The sequence below is a fragment of the Polyodon spathula genome, chromosome 8, assembly GCF_017654505.1.
Source record: "Polyodon spathula isolate WHYD16114869_AA chromosome 8, ASM1765450v1, whole genome shotgun sequence".
Taxonomy (NCBI): Eukaryota; Metazoa; Chordata; class Actinopteri; order Acipenseriformes; family Polyodontidae; genus Polyodon; species Polyodon spathula.
Window position 1 is genome coordinate 8,323,527 of NC_054541.1, and position 13,435 is coordinate 8,336,961.

Genomic DNA, 13,435 nt, shown 5'->3' on the forward strand with positions numbered 1-13,435 from the left:
CTCCTGTTTTTCTCAAGGAACAATAATCTCTGAGAATTCATCAGGATTGTGGGTCAGTAGTTGCTGTGTAGTATCAATGGCTGCAAATAAAGAAAAACTAAATAATTGCTTAGTAATGCAAAATATACAGCAGGAGACAACATGTACAGTATTTACTGTAGATAGAAGATAGTATTATTTGTTTATTTAGCAGACGTCTTTATCCAAGGCGCCTTACAGAGAATAGTATACTTGGCATATTGTTTTCAAGTGCTGGCAGCTTGATTAGCTTGTTATACTTTTTGTCATTGGAGTAAATTTTTAGTGAATCTGGCTGGTCCACTGCAGTGTTGGCTCAAGTGAGCCATGCCTTGGACTCAGGTGTGAAGCAGACTTTGATTGGAAACGTGTGTGTGTATGTGTGTGTGTGTGTCAGTACAGTCCTACCTACTCAGGACTCTTAGAAACTTTTAAAAGCATCCTGAAGCTCTCCAAAAAATCTACTTCTCGGTGGTGCAACATGCTGTCCAGATACACAGTGTTTGCAGGAACTCTTTTTCTTGTTTTTCCCTGTTGGTCTCTGCCTTGCCCAAACCAATGTCTCTGCTATCAGACTACAATGAGGAGTCTGCGCTTGAGGCTGCAAATTATTGATGGAGTCCCTCCGCAGACCAATTTGAGAATTTTGTCACAGATTAATGATTACTTTATTTAAACAAAAATTACTTTTCATATTTTATTGCATTTTAGTAAGTCATTTTTTGGTGGTGGTTTTATTGAGTACAAGTTCAATAAACTGAAAAGCTAAAAAGGCTATATCAGCATGCAATTTAATTAAATAATTAACAAAAAATGCAATGCCTTAAATATAAAAATCCCATTTTTATTGACAAATGTTATTAGGTATAATTGCAATAACTAATTGAAATATAGGGTTTTGCCAGTTTATTTAAGATAAGTTTATTTTTGCATCATCATCAGTGCTGATGCTCATGTAAAAATTCTGATAAAGTACAAAAGACTCCCTAATTTTCTCTGTTGGTTTGCTGTTTTAACATGGAGGTTGAATAGCAAGTACCAAGCAGTCATATAAATACTGCCAGCTATAGCTTGAAACCTATGTTAGACCTCGGTAAAATGGCAGCTGTGGTAGAAGACAATGAATTTGTTAGCACTGTAATATTTACTGTATTCCTGGATTGTACTGAGAACCCTGGTCAAATGCATAAGAGTGTCAATCATGTGTAATCATTTTCTGAATGCAAGAGTAAGTGTTGTGTGATTTGTAATTTTATTGGATGCTGAGCTCCAGAAAAAAAGACTGGGGGAGGGCATTATGTACTATACAGGGCATTGTGGTGATTGAAGTTCTGCGCTGGTAGTGACCTCATAGAAGAAAACATGCACGATAAAAATAGCCAACAAATAAGCAAACCGCCAGACAATGTTTACCTGCTAGATGCTTTCAAAACAAGCCAAATTTGGCAGCCTTGGTATTGTAAATATTTATAAACTTACTGTTTCAGGGGGAAGTATTTACCGCTGCACACCTCTAGTTCACCCCTAGTGGCCAGTTCTATACTTCTATACAGAAATCTTGCCCAGTGCTGCCAGATTGGTAGTTTTCCAGCCAAGTTTGGCTTATTCTGAAAGCGACTTGTGCATAAATATTGTCATTGGAGGGTTGGCTATTTTTATAATACATGTTTTGTTTTTTTCCCCCTTTCGATGGTTGGGTCTATCAAAAGAAGTGCAGTTGATGGTTGAAAACTGAAGAGCAATTTATCTGAGAAAAATGACTTGACTGTAATAATGTATACTTAATAGCTTTATAAACAACAAGATCATTGAAATGTAGCTTCTTATAACTGTACTTCCAGTAAATAGTATATTGGTAATCAAAATGAAACTTTATTTGTTGCAGAATGATAATATTTTGATTCTGTGCAATTTCTTGTTTGCAATAACACAAAAATGTAATTCTGCGCAGAGCAGATGCATGTGTTTGACACGTGGTTCAAAGTCTTTCAGCCAGTTCCTATAACTAAATGATGTCATTGAAAACAAACTAGCTCTTGTCAAAACGTTTAGTTTCACTCTCGCTGGTTCTGTATACTACATACTTCAAAAGTATGTGAGCTTTTTCGAGAATTACATAATTGGCTTATAAAAAGTTAATGTGCTTCAAGTTTAATTTGGCAATCGCTTCAGCCAGCAATGAACGGGGTAAGGAACAGGCCACCAGACTTCCTTTACTATGTAAACATTTCTGTAGTTCACATATATAATTCAAACACAGGGCAGATTAAAAAAGAAACAACAGGTGGTGGCTACTACAATCCAGGACCTACAGTACGTTACAGGACTGCTAGACCAGGTTTTAAATGCTGTTTTCCTACTGGTACTGTTGTTCTAAAATCTATAAACCAGATTTATATGTGGGTCAATAAATCACCCCTGAAGGAAAACAACAGCATACAAATTGTGCAGTTAAAGAGTGGTGTTTGTAGAGCCATATCCACATAGATCATTAAAAAAAGGCATGTGAAAAATGGTATAATGGGGAAAATGAGCACAACCTTAAAGATCACACTACATTCAGACTGCTGATCAAATACGTATTGGTTAGGATAGATCATAGAAATCAGATTTCCATGGAAGGGACCTGCTTTATTGATCTGTCCTGCAGTGTTATTCAATTATATCAAATGTAATTGCCTCTTGCCAACCCACCGTGGGGTTCAATTCTGAATTTAATTCTGGAAAAATCATATGATGTTTTTCCAAGCTGTTAGGAATAGGGAAATTTCAGATGTACAATCCCAACACCAATCCAAGCTCATTATGGGCACAGGGTTTTCATTTATTTAATGGGAGTGACCTCATTTCCAATAGAGAATCGAAGTGGGTGAACAAATGGAGTTGTATTTTTATTGGTTCTTTACTTTTATGAATTTATATACCTTGAAACGCTGCATCAAATCAACACAGAAAATATTGCTACATTTTATAGGGGTGCTTATATTTGTTTTCAAATTAGGATCTTTGTAGCTCTCTCATAGCGTTTTTAAGTTGTGATGCATAGTTAACCCCCTAGTCTCTGCATTTGCTAAATGACTAATTAATAGTATCCCATTAAATGTATATAGGTTTTAGCATTTGAAATATATTTGTATTACAGTAATTACATGCATTAATTTTTTTTGCAGGGATTTACGGTTTAATCACATAAAGGAGCTCCATGCACAAGCCTTTAATGGGTCAAAAAATCTGAGCACATTGTAAGTACTGTATGATAAAAACAATACTTTGGTCAGTGGATCCTTTTCAATCATTAAGGGGGTATTTTCAGTGCTTGATAATTTATATTGAGTAAATATCTGTAAACAATATTCTATAAATCACAAGCTTATTTATTAAACAGCTAACCTAGAAAAACAAAGCAGCACAGTTTTAAGCAAATTCATACTTATAAAAATCTATATGTATTTACCACTATGTAAATACAGTATAATTGTAAATCTCAAAAAACTACTCACTTCTAAATCTTTTGTAGTCATCTTTGTATTACTTTAGTATAAATACATGTTAATTTGGATTCATATGTTGTTTTTTTCTGACTTTATGTGAACGAAAAGACACACATTTGCCCGTTTTCCCATTGGAAATAGTGATATTTTGAAATATCACTGTCCTGGTCACAAAAGCAAAGTTTGTGGGGAATAATAGCCATTTTTTATACTTTTGAGGCATAAGCAATTAGGAAATAACACTTACTACCCAGGAACAAAAATTGTGTTACATAGTGTTATTCTCTAAATTGGTATGTCAAATAATTTGGTTTCTTTGCTTTTTAAAAAAAAAAATTCTATCCTATCAAGACTCGGAAGTATGCTGAACTGGAGACAGCTATGCTGAGGGTGCAATCCAGGAGGCCATTAAAAATATTGTTGATGAAATAGATTCAACTAAAAAAAAACATATTTTTAGCATATAAGTATTGGAGCCATTTCATTCCAGGTTGGAACAGTTAAAATACATTTGCACTGTTGCTGGCTAGGTTTCAAGTGTTAAAAATATTTTTCTTTTTTTCTATGTAGACAAACAAAGCTTTAATGTTTTGGTTTCTCCATATTGGTTGCAAATCATAGGCAGTCTGTCAGGCTGTGCAGCCCAAAGGAGATCCCCAGACTGTTCAGACATGTGCTTCCATCAGAAATACAGAACACAAGATGACACCTGCAACAATCTCCAGCAGCCAAAGTGGGGGGCGTCTGCAACAGCCTTCGAGCAGCTCCTAAAACCAGCCTACAAGGATGGGTTCAACTTTCCACTGGGCTCCAGAGAGCACACGAGTGACAACCAGCATCCTCTCCCACTAGCCCGTCTGGTGTCAACCACGGTGATGAGGTCAGAGATGGTGACTCTTGAGAACCAGTTCACGAAGATGCTGATGCAGTGGGGACAGCTTCTCACCTACAATGTTGTTCGGTCTGTAGCAGCAATAAGCAATTCCCGCTTTTCAGATGGGGCACACTGCAGTGAAGTCTGCACGGAAGACCCATCCAGCTTTTCAATCTTGATCCCAGAAAATGACCCTTTTGCATGGGGCAAGAGATGCATGCCATTGATGCGCTCTAGCCCAGTTTGTGGAAGTAGCATGGCATCTCTGTTCATAAATTCTGTACTCCCGAGGGAGCAGATGAACCATCTGACTTCTTACATTGATGCCTCGAATGTGTATGGGAGCACTGACCATGAGTCACAGCAGCTAAGAGATCTGACTATCAAAGCATTCCTGAGGAAAGGGGATGCAGCGCCCGGCTCAGGAAAACCTTTGATGCCCTTTGCAATGAGCCACCCACAATCTGTTAGAATAACAGAGAGAAAACCTCTATCCCATGCTTTTTATCAGGAGACTTTAGAGCCAACGAACATCTTCAGCTGAGAGTTTAGGCTGTTCAGGGAGCACAATCGTATAGCCGCAAAACTGCTGCCGCTCAACACAAAGTGGAACAGCAACACCACTTACCACGAGGCTAGAAAAAGTAGTGGGTGCCCAGATGGAGCATATAACCTACAGTCACTGGCTGCCCAAGATCCTGGGGGTGGCTAGCATGAGAAGGCTGGGGGAATACAAAGGCTACGACCCCAACACCAATGCAGAGATTTCCAGTTCTTTTGCCCCAGCTGCTTTCCGGTTTGGCCACACTATGATAGACCCAGTTCTTTATCGGTTTAACAAGACTTTGGGGCCATCCCTGAAGGTCAACTACCATTACAAAAGGCCGTTTCCCTGTTTTGGATAATCCGTGAGGGAGGTATTTACCTCATCTTGTGTGGTCTTTTTGGAAGAGTATCAACTGAGCAGTTGAGTCCAGTTCTCACGGAGCAGCTGTTCGCCACAACCAGAGCTGTCAACCTGGATCTCATCGCTCTCAACATCCAAAGAGGGCGTGACCATGGGATCCCACCATACAAAGATTATAGGGTTGTCTGCAACCTCATCTCTGCTCAGAATTTTGAGGATCTTAGAAACGAGAACAAGAACCCAGAAATTTGAGAAAAGTTGAAAAGGTGAGTTGTACCCATGGCAGTTTTTAAAAATCCTTTTTTTTCATTTTTTATTTTTTTTCAGCAGTGGTTGTTTAACCATTTAGTATAAAAAGAGCCATACTGATGACCAGGGATTTCTTACTGAGGCAAGAAAGATTAGTTTACTAAAAAAAAAAGATAAATATACTAGCAAATACACACAAACAGTGCTTCAGTAGTTTTTGGCACAATTTTTAAACATCAGTTTTTGCTTCTACCTAGCAGATTGTCCTTGTACTGTTTTCAAACCCATTGCAACCTTAGATATGAGACAAAAGAGGCATATGATGAAGCTCAATGAGCCATACTTGGCTCCCAAACCATCTGTTAGACGGTCTTGGTCTACAGCATTGTGAAAAAAAAATCATTCTATCTTCAATTAGAGCATAAAAACAACCAGAAAAAAACAAAACTTTGGCAGTTTGACAAAGAAAAATCCTTCAGAGAATATATGTTTTACATTTTACAAGATTAAACATGTTTGATTGAATTCCCAGGTTATATGGCATTAAAGAGCATTTGTTCCCAGCTCAGATGAATGAAGACTTGGAGCCAATCCTCAGTGTCTTCTTGTGGTGAGATGGATACCAGTAAGAACACCCTGATTAGTACAGTGGTCAACAGCAGACTGGTAGGAGCTCTTCCAAGGTTAATCTGCTCTCTTCGTGCTCTGCTGTTGCAGTTTCTGGTACAAGAACCCAGGGGTATTCACACTGGCACAGCTGACCCAGATTTGTCAAGCCTCCCTGACCAGGGTCCTCTGTGACAACGCCGATGACATCACAGAGGTCCAACCAGACGTCTTCCAGATTGCGAACTTCCCTCCCGGATTTGTTTCTTGCAGCGACATCCCGTACATCGACGTGCGCTTGTGGCAGCAGTGCTATGAAGGTATAACCCTTACTTTGCAGCTGATGTGTCCCACAGTCATTTTCATTTACCAGAGGAAGGGCTAAAAATAGGAATGGATTAAAACAATGAAACCAATATAAAGCTAAAGACAATACATGTTGCTTACACAACAGAAGCACTAATAACGTCTACTGATTAGTGTGCAACTAGTTGGAAAAACAAATGAATGGAGATAAACATTACTACTACACAGAAATTGAAGTAGTTGTTTTTTATTTCGCCTTGTTTGTCTTACGAAAAGGCAGGCTGAAGGACTTCCCAAGACCTTCCCCAGTAATCACTCTGCTGAATTCAGTTATGTAGACAATGGTGCGTCTCAGAGAAGAAAGAGGTAATCTTTACACGTGACGCGATGGTAGTTTGTTTTAATTTGTTTGTTTGACTTTTTGTACTGCTTTATTGGTGCCCATGATGACTGAAGTCCTCTCTACTTGTCTACAAAGCAAGGATAACTTCCAAACATTTCCCTGCAAATAGGGTTAACCGCCTCACCTAAGTGAGTGTTATTTTGTGGGTTGAACCCAATGAATTCCCTCGCTACAAGTTTAACAAACTTGATAAATAACACAGCAAGCAATAGGGAAAGATAGAGTGTAGCAGTATTCTTTTCCTCTGATCTAACATCACACTTTAGCTATGCTTTAATTATACACAACTGTGACAGAAATATGAGTTCTGGTGATAGATCTTCCTCCCGACCTGTGAGGGCGCTAAAGAACGAGAGGAGAAGTATCTGGAAGGGCTGGCCTGACAGTTCGTTTCCGGGACCGGGAAGTGGGTCAGCCTGGAAAGAAGCGAGACTCTGTTGTAAGACCGTATTGATTTGAAAGGTAAACGAGAGGCAGCTGCAACCGTTTACCTAGATATCATGCGGGATTGCATATAGGGGCCAGGGTAACGCTGCTCTTTCCCTTCGTTTGGGTTAAACGATTGGAGAGAGAGAAGGACTGAGAGAGGAGCTCTCAGAGTGGATTGTGTTCGTGTTTTGTATTGTTGTGTCTGTCCGTGTGACTGTCTGTTTTTTGTATTCAGCACTAGACAGTTAAGCACACCTCCGGAGCTGTCGCCAGGGTCAGCATGATCCGGAGCACCACTACACACCACACAACCTCTGTCTGCACCGAGGACCTGCACGTTTGCACGCACGCCGGACTGGTGACCGCGTCTTGTGTTTTTGTTCGGGACTGTGCCCTGTTTTCATTATCCCCGCGCTTTACACATTGTTGTGTATAGCCGGGGATTTATTATTTTACGGTCACCAGACCTGGATTATAATTAAGCATCTTTTTCGCTGAAATACCGTTGTCTGCGTGTCACTCCTGCATCGCATCGCCGCTACACCTGTTCCCCTTACCAGCCACTTTGCCACAACAACTTATTACTTTTAACCACTTCTCTGTTTATATAACTACATTCACTGATCAGTAGCTCATGAACCCACTACAGCAATGAATCTGCAGCAATGATGTTATCATCCAGACTTATCTGGCTTGAAGTTTTCAACCAGAGTTGCTATTAACATAGCTTCTTTCTGAGAATTAGCATTAGCAGAAATATTTTTAGTGTAAGCATGCATTCTAGACACGATCATTGCGTACATTTGATCCGCTAGAAGACTTATTTTTACATTGTAGAATGTCACAGAAAATTATTGCCCTAACCCTAACCCTAATACAACAAAGTTCACAGACAGAATTATACTAGCATAGCAACACTGAGAATGACACTTAATATTTGACATCATAACAGGAGGTTCAGTCTCACGTTTATCCAACCCATTTTAAAAGGACTGCCCACAGACAATTATGCCAGTTATTTGCAATTAATAAAACATTCATGGCTGGTTTTACCCCAATATTAACATAGGCAAGGTACTTTAAGATTAGTGCTAATGCGGTCTGTGAAACAAATAACAGTTTTTCTGCTTAAAAACTGGAGAGGCTTGGTAAAGTGGGCCATACGTGTATGTACAGTAGTTTTCCAGAAGATGGAACTGTACTTCCAAACCAACTATAATAATGTGATTCGGATTAAAACAATGATATTGGAAACCTGGACTGAAACACAATGACAGTTGAAGAATAAATGCATTCTGTATGTTTGGTGTTAGCACATTGTCGGCTGTCTTAAGGAATTCTTTATTTATATTGTCTTTCAAAGGCATGCTGAGGAACAAAGGAGCTTTGTACTGCTGACTGCTGCTTCTGAAGAAACCCACTACACCAAACACAGCTGATAGCAGCATGAGACTTCAACAGGAAGAACAAGGGGTTAGCAGTCAAAACCGTTTCATTCATGTCACTTCTGTGACAGATCAAAAAACTGAAGCGTGAAGCCTGTCTGGATGGAACAGAAATGCAAAGGCTCAGGGGGGAGACCTGGAGAAAGGACAACTGCACAACGTGCCCATGTGGGGTAAGAGACACTCACTCCAATCCTAGTTTATTAATAAGGAACAGCAGTATGGGCTGTGCTTTCATTGCTGTTACAAAGGTGAAGCTGTCGGTGCTATATATAGACACTGTATAGCCTAACATTGTTTACGATCTGTTTCCATTCCAGCATGCCCAGGTGGTTTGTAAGGTTGAACGTTGCCCAGAGACTAACTGCCACAGCTCAGTGAGGGTGGAGGGAAGCTGTTGTCCTGTGTGCTACAAGTGAAAGAAATTGTGTATGCCATCTAGACACCCCCAGGCACAGAACTATAGTCAACTGAAATATGGTCTGATTCATGTACAGAAGACTCTGAGCTATAATTATACCACGTTTTAACTACTTGTCTTCCTTTATTTTTTTAAGTTTTACGGTAGATTTTATGATTGAGTGCTTGAAGTTATGGATGATTTATGATTATTTTCTAATATCCAGACATTACAGTTCTGAAATGTGACTTCTTTTCAAACCCTATCCCTTATCTGACTTATCCATTTCTATTGCTGTGAAGCGGCCAAAGGAATAGAACACTGCAGTGACATGGAGTGACAACGTGCCCAGCCTATCAGAAACCAGCATCAGGGGTCACATGTGGCACAGTTAGTAAAAGCAAGGCCCTTTGGACTACAGTGCGAAGCATGTTGGGTTCCAAACTCACTTGTGGCAAGTTGCCTATATTGAGTCTTCTTGCATGTGTTGAAGTGGTGAGTGTTCATTTTAAATTGGGTAGAAAATCAAAGGTTAAATTGATAAATTAAACCATCATACTTTACTGTATGTAAATCTGTCTTGTTGTAACTCCTCAGTTTATTTCTGTATGCAAAAATGTAATTTTTTTTAATGTTTTCTAAGAAAACAAGACAATTAAATCAGTACTGTTGTGTGTATGTCTTATGATTTGGTGTTTGTGAAGTTATGGGTGTATTTAAAATTTACTTTTGAATCAATATTATGGTTACATTTACCTTGTTTACTTTTCAATAGAAAAAAATGCCAGGGATTTAAACTGTATTTCAAGTATTTTCTCTGTATACTTGTGCAAACCTTACATTAAATATGCAGAATAATAAAAAGGCAAAATGTTTTAAACTTGTGTACAGTCAGAAAAAAAAAAGATATATTCATACCAAATACAAGCCATTATTGTTTTTTAATTACATTATCATTGACTGAACATATTTTGGTATCATATACTGGAGGAACAATACAGATGAAGACTGTATTGTTTAAAAATTGTTGTATTAAATGAGATGTACTCATTTACTTAGCACTGCCATGCTTTTGCTTTGATTCACTGTGCTTTGTCATTCCATTAGACATTCTTTAAAAGAATACAGGTTTGACTGTGTTAAACAACGCCCAAAATTTTACAGTAGTGGCATGTTATGTTCCTTATTGTGTTGTAATTTTCATTACATCTCCCATATTACCACCACCCACTGCTCTTATTACACTGGCAGTGCCGTATAATTCCTGCACAGGAGTGTGTTTTTATTGCAAGGAAACTAATTAACAGGTTACCAAGAGTAAACAAACATGAAGGCAAATGTAAACACAGTGAATATGCTGTCCCAGTTAAACTCCAGAATAACCAATTACAATACACCAGACAGAAATTTCTGAAATGATTCCCCACCACTAAACTCTTATATGAGGGAAGTGGTCTAGGTGTAATGAAACAATATTACTAATTTGATTAATAATAATTGTGATCATGTTTCATTTCTATCTTGTGAAAGTGTTTAGATTATTTATCATGTGAAGAATTAAACTTGACACCAGCTTGACAGTTATGTGATACCGCAGGTAATCAATTGACAATTTTGATGTCCCTGGGTGTCAGCTTTGCTCCTCAGGAGCTGGGCTATATTGGGAAGTGGAAGCTTCTCTTCCTGTGTTCCTTCTCTTTGGCACTCACTGGCACTACTTGTGAGAGACTCCGATTCTGTAGAAAAAATTTAATGTACACTTAAAACACACTTGTTTTCCTTGGCTTTTGGTAATGAACCGTTTTTTAGTATAGCATAATGGATGTTTCACATGTATTTATATACTGTAATGGCTTTTGTGTTAACTCTCTTTTAAAAATCTGATGTTATTATGTATCTGATGTCAGTAACAATTGCTGATGTACGTAATGCTATGTACAGCGCTTTGAGATGCTCTACAGGAAAAGCGTTATATAAAAAAAAAAAATGATTGATTGAATTTCCCCAGAGGCCTGGTATGAAAGGTAGTATGAGGTATGAAACCATCATACTTTACTGTATGTAAATCTGTCTTGTTGTAACTCCTCAGTTTATTTCTGTATGCAAAAATGTAATTTTTTTTAATGTTTTCTAAGAAAACAAGACAATTAAATCAGTACTGTTGTGTGTATGTCTTATGATTTGGTGTTTGTGAAGTTATGGGTGTATTTAAAATTTACTTTTGAATCAATATTATGGTTACATTTACCTTGTTTACTTTTCAATAAAAAAAAATGCCAGGGATTTAAACTGTATTTCAAGTATTTTCTCTGTATACTTGTGCAAACCTTACATTAAATATGCAGAATAATACAAAGGCAAAATGTTTTAAACTTGTGTACAGTCAGAAAAAAAAAAGATATATTCATACCAAATACAAGCCATTATTGTTTTTTAATTACATTATCATTGACTGAACATATTTTGGTATCATATACTGGAGGAACAATACAGATGAAGACTGTATTGTTTAAAAATTGTTGTATTAAATGAGATGTACTCATTTACTTAGCACTGCCATGCTTTTGCTTTGATTCACTGTGCTTTGTCATTCCATTAGACATTCTTTAAAAGAATACAGGTTTGACTGTGTTAAACAACGCCCAAAATTTTACAGTAGTGGCATGTTATGTTCCTTATTGTGTTGTAATTTTCATTACATCTCCCATATTACCACCACCCACTGCTCTTATTACACTGGCAGTGCCGTATAATTCCTGCACAGGAGTGTGTTTTTATTGCAAGGAAACTAATTAACAGGTTACCAAGAGTAAACAAACATGAAGGCAAATGTAAACACAGTGAATATGCTGTCCCAGTTAAACTCCAGAATAACCAATTACAATACACCAGACAGAAATTTCTGAAATGATTCCCCACCACTAAACTCTTATATGAGGGAAGTGGTCTAGGTGTAATGAAACAATATTACTAATTTGATTAATAATAATTGTGATCATGTTTCATTTCTATCTTGTGAAAGTGTTTAGATTATTTATCATGTGAAGAATTAAACTTGACACCAGCTTGACAGTTATGTGATACCGCAGGTAATCAATTGACAATTTTTATGTCCCTGGGTGTCAGCTTTGCTCCTCAGGAGCTGGGCTATATTGGGAAGTGGAAGCTTCTCTTCCTGTGTTCCTTCTCTTTGGCACTCACTGGCACTACTTGTGAGAGACTCCGATTCTGTAGAAAAAATTTAATGTACACTTAAAACACACTTGTTTTCCTTGGCTTTTGGTAATGAACCGTTTTTTAGTATAGCATAATGGATGTTTCACATGTATTTATATACTGTAATGGCTTTTGTGTTAACTCTCTTTTAAAAATCTGATGTTATTATGTATCTGATGTCAGTAACAATTGCTGATGTACGTAATGCTATGTACAGCGCTTTGAGATGCTCTACAGGAAAAGCGTTATATAAAAAAAAAAAAATGATTGATTGAATTTCCCCAGAGGCCTGGTTATTTTATTTTTCACCCACTAAGTAAAATATTATAAACAAGCTAATTCCAGGTTAATACAGCAGGAGTATTCCAGTAAGGTAGGTTGTAATGTGCAACCTTACCTGCTTTATGAGTAAAGCAGATTAGACTAAATACAGATTGTAAGAGGAAGATCAAAGGCAGGTGCCTTTGATGAAGTGTTTTTAACAACATGCTGTAACCTGCAGGTGACTGTTGCACAGACTTGTCATTGAGCCAGAATTGCAATGAGTCATAGAACTGCATTCTGTTTAGTGAACCTCTTTGAGTACTTTCAGTACAATAATGGACTCCACTGTACAGTAATGATGAGACATTAAGAGATAGGCACATCTGTGTAATGCTTAGACTCTGGAACTCCAAAAACAATGTAACTTTTTGGACTGTTTCACTAGTCTTAAAGTCTACAATTAAAAAGTTTCTTCAGCGTTCGAAAAAGTGTTCCTGGGTTCAGAAACTCTGACCAGTTTTCCAGTTTCAGTTTTAACCCATTAAGTGCCACTGGCCTCATTTGAGCACAGGCTACTTTGTAATTTTTGGAGCATTTTTTACTGACATCTACCTGTTTTCATTTTCTCTAACTACTGTTATGATAAACTTACTCACATTTTGTCAACCACAAAAGTTAAGTCTAAATGTAACTGTTAATTCTGAAAATAAAGCCCTTCAGATGCTTTTATGATGCCTCAATATCAAATAAGAAACTGAAGCCTACAGTGATGATAAAGCTCAATTTTCTAAGTGTTGAGATTCGAAGCAGCGTTGTAGCCAAAACAA

The 13,435-nt window shown here is 37.7% G+C and overlaps 1 pseudogene; it reads left to right on the forward strand.

The window, feature by feature from the left end:
* Positions 1–2,156: 2,156 nt before the first annotated feature.
* Positions 2,157–6,530, forward strand: LOC121320172 (annotated as a pseudogene).
* Positions 6,531–13,435: the final 6,905 nt, after the last annotated feature.